This window comes from Triticum aestivum, chromosome 4A (assembly GCF_018294505.1).
Source record: "Triticum aestivum cultivar Chinese Spring chromosome 4A, IWGSC CS RefSeq v2.1, whole genome shotgun sequence".
NCBI classification, from domain to species: Eukaryota; Viridiplantae; Streptophyta; class Magnoliopsida; order Poales; family Poaceae; genus Triticum; species Triticum aestivum.
In genome coordinates, this window is record NC_057803.1 from 74,666,514 (window position 1) to 74,675,819 (window position 9,306).

A 9,306-nucleotide genomic window follows, 5' to 3' on the forward strand; every position below is an offset into this window, starting at 1 on the left:
TGGAGAGATCGGGAATCCGGACATAGCTAGTCCTTAAGATAGATGAAGGGTTGCCGCATTGTTCCTCCACCACTGCAACGTGATGGGTGACCTGGGGAGAGTTGATCTCTCTCAGATCGGGTTTAGGCCCAATCTGATCATAGTCTGTAGCGACTCCCAGGGCGGTGATGCGATCCAAGAGCTCGTTCAGGGAAGAGAGCTCCATTGGATCTAACTGCGCGGTGAGTTTCGAGTTGACGTGGAGATTGCTTTCGATGACCCGAGAAGTCATCATCGGCGCAGCGGCTGAACAGGCGGTCATAAGAAAACCACCTAGTCGGAGAGTTTGGCCGATAGCCAAAGCTCCCTCAGCAATAGTGCCGTCTTTAAAGACGGGATGAGACATCCTTCCTGGTGGCAACAGCATAGTGGAACTCTCAATGAAAGCACCAATGTCGGTGTCAAAACCGGCGGATCTCGGGTAGGGGGTCCCGAACCGTGCGTCTAGGCCGGATGGTAACAGGAGGCAGGGGACACGATGTTTTACCCAGGTTCGAGCCCTCTCGATAGAGGTAAAACCCTACGTCCTGCTTGATTAATATTGATGATATGGGTAGTACAAGAGTAGATCTACCACGAGATCAGAGAGGCTAAACCCTAGAAGCTAGCCTATGGTATGATTGTATGTTATGGTTCTTGTCCTACGGACTAAAACCCTTCGGTTTATATAGACACCGGAGAGGGTTAGGGTTACACAAGGTCGGTTACAAAGGAGGAGATATTCATATCCGTATTGCCTAGCTTGCCTTCCACGCCAAGTAGAGTCCCATCCGGACATGAGACGAAGTCTTCAATCTTGTATCTTCATAGTCTAACAGTCCGGCCAATGGAGATAGTCTGGCTGTCCGGAGACCCCCCAATCCAGGACTCCCTCAGTGGGTCCCAGCTAGCAGGGGGTATTCATTTTTTTTAGCGTAATAAGGAGGCAATTCCTTGTGTGCGAAGATATAGCTGGTGGGTCCGAGCTGTCAGCGGTGGTAATGTTTTTTTCGCGAAATACAGAGGCCCTTTCGTTGGGTCCCTGATGTCAGGTGAAGGAATCATTATTTTGCGCGTAATAAGGAGGCATTTCCTTGCGTGCGGCCGTGGACCCAGCTGTCGGCCTCTCCACGTACAGTCCACTTCAGATCCATGTCGGTCATTGACCACGTTGACCAGGCCGCACCGAGAGCACCAGGGCGGTGGACGACGGTAAGGCCTAGGAAGGGAACGACACGGAGGTAGGGAAGACTCGGCAGTTGTTTCTCATGCGGAGGGGAGTACGACTATACGAGGGTTTACTGGTTCATCTGTCGTCGCCAGAGAATAACAGCAGGTGTGTGTGAGTAGAGGGATGGCTAGGCCAGCGATGGGAGTACGGTGGGGCAGTGAGGCCTGCGCGGCAGCACAGCCGGCCGCGGGAAGGAGGGAGCAGGAAGTCCCGCCGGCGCTTGTTTGAGCGACTGGAGCAGGAAGAGCAGAGATTGAAGAAGCACGACGGTCGTTCGATGGACATCCAACAGTCACTGCTTGTGGGTCAACCTTTTTTTTAGGAAAGCCTCAAATCTGTGGAAAATAGCATACAGCCCATCTGCCATTATTTCTAATAATTTACATCGCATTTGCTAATTTTTAAGGTTTTTTTGGAGCCCATATTCTTTTTGTTAGCATTACAACCCATATTGTGGCCACGGTTAAAAAATAAACGAAATTTTGCATATTTCGGTGCAGTCCAAACTGTTTTTAATCCTGAAATTTGGACTCATATTCAAACTGATTTTAAAAATAAATGTATATCAATATAAAATCCAACAAATTCTCCACGCATAAAAAATAATGTAATTTAAAATCTTGAAATGAAGAAAAAGATATTTTAAACTAATTGCCGGTTTGATGTGTTTTAAAAATGTACATCCCATTTCTCATTACTGATGGCCCATTTTCTCGGCCAGCCGAATGAAGCTCTCCTTGTCTTGAAAGATTTGCAGCCCAACAAGCCTAACAAAGCGACCTACTTGGCAAATCACAAAAAAACTAGGCTGCAGCCGTGGACCCAGCTGTCAGCCTCTCCACATACAGTACTCTTCCGATGGAAGTCGGTCGTTGACCACATTGACCACGCCGCGCCGAGAGCACCACGGCGGTGGACGACGGCGAGGCCTAGGAAGGGGACGACGCGGAGCCGGGGAAGAGGTGGCAGTGGATGCCCACGTGGAGAGGATTACGAGGGTTCACTGGTTCGGCTGCGGTGTGAGGCTGCTGTCGCCGCAGAATAATAGGGGGGGTGGGTGAGTGGAGGGATGGCCTGGCCAACGGTGGGAGTAGTATGGGGACGGTGAGGCCTCCGCGGCAGCATAGCCGGCCACGGGAGTTAGGAGCATGCGGCACGACCGGCGCTGCTTTGGGCGGCTGGGGCAAGAAGACCAGAGGTTGAAGAAGCACTACGCCCGTTGGATGGACATCATTGACCACGCCGCGCTAAGAGCACCAAGGCGGTGGACGACGACGAGGCCTATGTAGGGAACAACACAGAGCCGGGGAAGACATGGCAGTGGCTGCCCACGCGGTGGAGAGTACGAGGGTTGACTGGTTTGGCTGCCGTCGCCGGAAAATAACAGGAGGTGTGGGTGAGTAGAGGGATAGACAGGCGAGGGATGCGAGTATGATGGGGTCGTGAGGCCTTCCCGGCAGCACTGCCGGCCACGGGAGGCGGGAGCAGGCGGTTCCGACGGTGCTGGTTTGGGCGGCTGGGGCAGGAAGATCAGAGACTAAAGAAGCACAATTGCCGTTAGATTGACATCTAACGGTCTGATGCTGGTAGAGTCGATTGTTGACTAAGTTTCTTTTTTGAGAAACCTTGTGTACGCATGAACTTAGTAGGCCGACAAGTCAGCCTCCAAATCTGTGGCAGACAACATAAAGCCCATTTTCTATTTTTTATAATTTGCAGCCCATTTGCTAATTCTTAAGTAATTTATTACAGCCCATTTTCTGCCCAGGACCACGGTCAAAAAGCCCAACCTTATTTTGCATATTTCGGTGGAGTCCGAACTGTTGTAATCCCGAAATGATAAACATTTTTTAAGAACTTATTGATTTGCCAAAAAAATCGTTTTGTTTTTGTAAGCAAATAAGACGTGGGGCAATTTAGTTGGTTTAAGGGAAAACCAGTGGTAAAAAAATCAGCATTGGGTGGGAAAAAACAACAAAAATAAGGATGTAAATATGAAAAAGGAATTTTATGTGTTTTCAATATAATGATACGTGTATATGAACTAGTAAAACTATAGGTAGAGATTAGAAAACGGATGTAGGACATGCGTTTCAAGAGGAAAATAGAACTGGGCTATTGATACGTCTCCGTCGTATATATAATTTTTGATTGTTCCATGCCAATATTCTACAACTTTCATATACTTTTGGCAACTTTTTATACTATTTTTGGGACTAACATATTGATCCAGTGCCCAGTGCCAGTTCCTGTTTGTTGCATGTTTTTTGTTTCGCAGAATAACCATATCAAACGGAGTCCAAACGGAATGAAAACTGACGGAGATTTTTTTGGAATATATATGATTTTTGGGAAGAAAAATCCACGCGAGACGATGCTCGAGGGGCCCATGAGGTAGGAGGCGCACCCCAGGGTGTTAGGCACGCCCCTGACCCTCATGACCACCCCGTAAGACGGTTAATGCCCTTCTTTCGCCGCAAGAAAGCTAATTTCCGGATAGATATTATGTCAAAATTTCATCCCAATCGGAGTTACGGATCTCCGGGAATATAAGAAACGATGAAAGGGAAGAATCTGAGAATGCAGAAACAGGGAGAGACAGCGAGACAGATCCAATCTTGGAGGGGCTCTCGCTCCTCCCATGCCATGGAGGCCATGGACCAGAGGGGAAACCCTTCTCCCATCTAGGGAGGATGTCGAGGAAGAAGAAGAAGAAGGGGGGCTCTCTCCCCCGCGCTTCCGGTGGCACCGGAGTGCCACCGGGGGCCATCATCATCACCGCGATCTACACCAACACCTCCGCCATCTTCACCAACATCTCCATCACCTTCCCCCCTCTATCTACAGTGGTCCACTCTCCCACAACGCGCTATAACCTCTACTTGAACATGGTGCTTTATGCTTCATATTATTATCCAATGATGTGTTGCCATCCTATGATGTCTGAGTAGATTTTCGTTGTCCTATCGGTGGTTGATGAATTGCTATGATTGATTTAATTTGCTTGTGGTTATGTTGCTGTCCTTTGGTGCCCATCATATGAGCGCACGCGTGGATCACACCATAGGGTTAGTTGTATGTTGATAGGACTATGTATTGGAGGGCAAGAGTGACAGAAGCTTCAACCTAGCATAGAAATTGATGCATACGGGTTTGAAGGGGGACCAATATACCTTAATGCTATGGTTGGGTTTTACCTTAATGAACATTAGTAGTTGCGGATGCTTGCTAATAGTTCCAATCATAAGTGCATAGAATTCCAAGTCAGGGATGACATGCTAGCAGTGGCCTCTCCCACATAATACTTGCTATCGGTCTAGTAAAGTAGTCAATTGCTTAGGGGCAATTTCGCAACTCCTACCACCACTTTTCCACACTCGCTATATTTACTTTATTGTTTCTTTATCTAAACAGCCCCTACTTTTTATTTATGTACTCTTCATTGTCTTGCAAACCTATCCAACAACACCTACAAAGTACTTCTAGTTTCATACTTGTTCTAGGTAAAGCAAACGTCAAGCGTGCGTAGAGTTGTATCGGTGGTCGACAGAACTTGAGGGAATATTTATTCTACCTTTAGCTCCTCCTTGGGTTCGACATTCTTACTTATCGAAAACTGTTGCGATCCCCTATACTTGTGGGTTATCAAGACCTTTTTCTGGCACCGTTTCCAGGGAGCAATAGCGTGGGGTGAATATTCTCGTGTGTGCTTGTTTGCTTTATCACTAAGTAATTTTTATTTGCTATTCTTAGTTGTTTCCTATCTTCAGTTATGGGTAGGAAACGCAAAATACCAAAAATATTAGTTGTACCTAATGAACCAATGGTTGAAGAACCACTCAAAATCTATCACACTGCTGAAGCTTTTTACTTGGATCATCTTCGATCCCTTTGTGCTCGTGCTGAAACCCCAACTAGCTTAGTTGAGGGCAAATCTTTAGATGAGCATGCTTGTTTTGTGCGACACAGAATATCTGAAAAAGGGAAAACTTTACTGGATCAAATTCATCGTTTGCAATGCTATGCTTGGAATTTATGTGAAATATATGATTATACTTGTTGTTCTGAAGACCCTAAGAAACACCTCCCCTACCAATGTTTGTTTAGTGATAATGGAATCGTATCCTCTTATGCTAAGGGTGTTTATAGTTACTATGATGTTCAACAAATTGAAGAATTTGTTGCTTTCAAGGGTGCTTACGAAATTGCTTCTTTGATTGAAAAGTATGATGCTACTCTCTACAAATCTGAAAATTTTGCCATACTTAAATATTGCTATGATAATTATGCTTCTAATGCCTATGGTGAACCATATATTGAGTACTTCTCCGCTGTCCAAGAAGAGACTAAAATTTTGCAGGAGTCTATGGAAGAAGAAATTGATGAAACTGTGAGCTCATTGGATGAAAAAGATGAGGAGGAGAGCGAAGAACAAAAGGAGGAAGAGCGGATTAGCTACCCGTGCCCACCTTCTAATGAGAGTAACTCTTCAACTCATACATTGTTTAATTTCCCTTCGTGCTTACCGGAGGACAATTGCTATGGTGATTGTTATGATCCCATTGATTCTCTTAAAATATCCCTTTTTGATGATGCTTGTGACCAAGATGCCAATATGAATTATGCTTATGGAGATGAACTTGCTATAGTTCCTTATGTTAAACATGAAATTGTTGCTATTGCACCCACGCATGATAGTCCTATTATCTTTTTGAATTCTCCCAACTACACTATATCGGAGAAGTTTGCTCTTATTAAGGAATATATTGATGGGTTGCCTTTTACCGTTACACATGATGATTTTGATGAATATAATATGCATGTGCTTGCTGCTCCTACTTGCAATTATTATGAGAGAGAAACTATATCTCCACCTCTCTATGTTTCCAATACAACAAAATTGCAAGAAACTGTTTATACTATGCATTGGCCTTTACTATGTGTGCATGAATTGTTCTTTTATGACATGCCGATGCATAGGAAGAGAGTTAGACTTCGTTGTTGCATGATATATATTACTTTGTGCTCACTACTAACTTCCAAATCATTGTTAATTAAAATTGGCTTTGATATACCTTGGGATCCGGGTGGATCCATTACTTGAGCACTATATGCCTAGCTTAATGGCTTTAAAGAAAGCGCTGCCAGGGAGACAGCCCGGAAATTTTAGAGAGTCATTTGTTTCTGTTGTGTGCTTTTATAAAGTTTAAAAATAAAAATAATGTGCCAAGGTTGGCCTTTAGGATGTTTACATTTGCTTGATGGTTTGTACGGTGCAGGACAGAAACTTTGGCTGTAGTGCACGATTTTACATTTTTAGCTGGAACGTCAAATGATTCTGATTCTTTTTGCACTGTCTTAATATACAAATTGTTTATTTTTCCTAAGTTTTGTAGAATTTTTCAAGTATTATAAGTATGGCGAATGTTCATATTATTACAGACTGTTCTGTTTTAGACAGATTCTGTTTTTGATGCATAGTTTGCTTGTTTTGATGAAACTATCGATTCATATTAGTGGATTAAGCCATGAAAAAGTTATATTAAAGTAGACACAATGCAAAAACAAAATATGAATTGGTTTGCAACAGTACTTAAAGTAGTGATTTGCTTTATTATACTAACGGATCTTACCAAGTTTTCTGTTGAAGTTTTGTGTGGATGAAGTGTTCGATGATCGAGAAGGTTTCGATGTGAGAAGAAGGAAGAGAGGCAAGAGCTCAAGCTTGGGGATGCCCGAGGCACCCCAAGTAAATATTCAAGGAGACTCAAGTGTCTAAGCTTGGGGATGCTGGGAAAGCATCCCCTCTTTCTTCAACAAACATCAGTATGTTTTTGGATTCGTTTCGTTCATGCGATATGTGCAATCTTGGAGCATCTTTTGCATTTAGTTTTCATTTTTCTTTTATGCACCATGCTGGTATGATATTGTCCTTGGTTGATTTATAGAATTCTCATTGCACTTCACTTATATCTTTTGAGTATGGCTTTATAGAATGCTTCATGTGCTTCACTTATATCATTTGAAGTTTGGATTGCCTGTTTCTCTTCACTTAGACAACCGCCATTTGTAGAATGCTCTTTTGCTTCACTTATATTTGTTAGAGCGTGGGCATATCTTTTGTAGAAAGAATTAAACTCTCTTGCTTCACTTATATCTATTTAGAGAGATGACAGGAACTAGTCATTCATATGGTTAGTCATAAAATCCTACATAAAACTTGTAGATCACTGAATATGATATGTTTGATTCCTTGCAATAGTTTTGTGATATAAAGATGGTGATATTAGAGTCATGCTAGTGGGTAGTTGTGGATTGTAGAAATACTTGTGTTGAGGTTGTGATTCCCGTAGCATGCACGTATGGTGAACCGTTATGTGATGAAGTCAGAGCATGATTTATTTATTGATTGTCTTCCTTATGAGTGGCGGTCGGGGACAAGCGATGGTCTTTTCCTACCAATCTATCCCCCTAGGAGCATGCGCGTAGTACTTTGTTTCGATGACTAATAGATTTTTGCAATAAGTATGTGAGTTCTTTATGACTAATGTTGAGTCCATGGATTATACGCACTCTCACCCTTCCATCATTGCTAGCCTCTCTAGTACCACGCAACTTTCGCCGGTACCATAAACCCACCATATACCTTCCTCAAAACAGCCACCATACCTACCTATCATGGCATTTCCATAGCCATTCCGAGATATATTGCCATGCAACTTTTATCATCATCATATACATGACTTGAGCAATCATTGTCATATTGCTTTGCATGATCGTAAGATAGCTAGCATGATGTTTTCATGGCTTGTCCATTTTTTTATGTCATTGCTATGCTAGATCATTGCACATCCCGGTACACCGCCAGAGGCATTCATATAGAGTCATATCTTTGTTTTAGATATCGATTTGTAATATTGAGTTGTAAGTAAATAAAAGTGTGATGATCATCATTATTAAAGCATTGTCCTGGTGAGGAAAGGATGATGGAGACTATGATTCCCCCGCAAGTCGGGATGAGACTCCGGACGAAAAAATTAAAAAAATAAGAATAAAAAAAAGAAAGGCCAAAAAAAGAGAGAAGGCCCAAAAAAAGAAAAGAAAAGAAAAGAAAAGAAGAGAGAGAAAAAGAGAGAAGGGGCAGTGCTACTATCCTTTTTCCACACTTGTGCTTCAAAGTAGCACCATGTTCTTCATATAGAGAATCTCTTGAGTTATCACTTTCATATACTAGTGGGAATTTTCATTATAGAACTTGGCTTGTATATTCCGATGATGGGCTTCCTCAAATGCCCGAGGTCTTCATGAGCAAGCAAGTTGGATGCACACCCACTTAGTTTCAGTTAGAGCTTTCATACACTTATAGCTCTAGTGCATCCGTTGCATGGCAATCCCTACTCACTCACATTTATATCTATTGATGGGCATCTCCATAGCCCGTTGATACGCCTAGTTGATGTGAGACTATCTTCTCCTTTTGTCTCCTCCACCATCATATTCTATTCCACCTAGAGTGCTATGTCCATGGCTCACGCTCATGTATTGCGTGAAAGTTGAAAAGGTTTGAGAACGTCAAAAATATGAAACAATTGCTTGGCTTGTCATCGGGGTTGTGCATGATTTGAATATTTTGTGTGGTGAAGATGGAGCATAGCCAGACTATATGATTTTGTAGGGATAACTTTCTTTGGCCATGCTATTTTGAAAAGACATGATTGCTTTATTTGTAGGCTTGAAGTATTATTGTTTTTATGTCAAATGATAGACTATTGCTTTGAATCACTCGTATCATAATATTCATGCCATGATTAGATATGTGATCAAGATTATGCTAGGTAGCATTCCACATCAAAAATTATCATTTTTATCATTTACCTACTCGAGGATGAGCAGGAATTAAGCTTGGGGATGCTGATACATCTCCGTCGTATCTATAATTTTTTATTGTTCCATGCCAATATTCTACAACTTTCATATACTTTTGGCAACTTTTTATACTATTTTTGGGACTAACATATTGATCCAGTGCCCAGTGCCAGTTCCTGTTTGTTGCATGT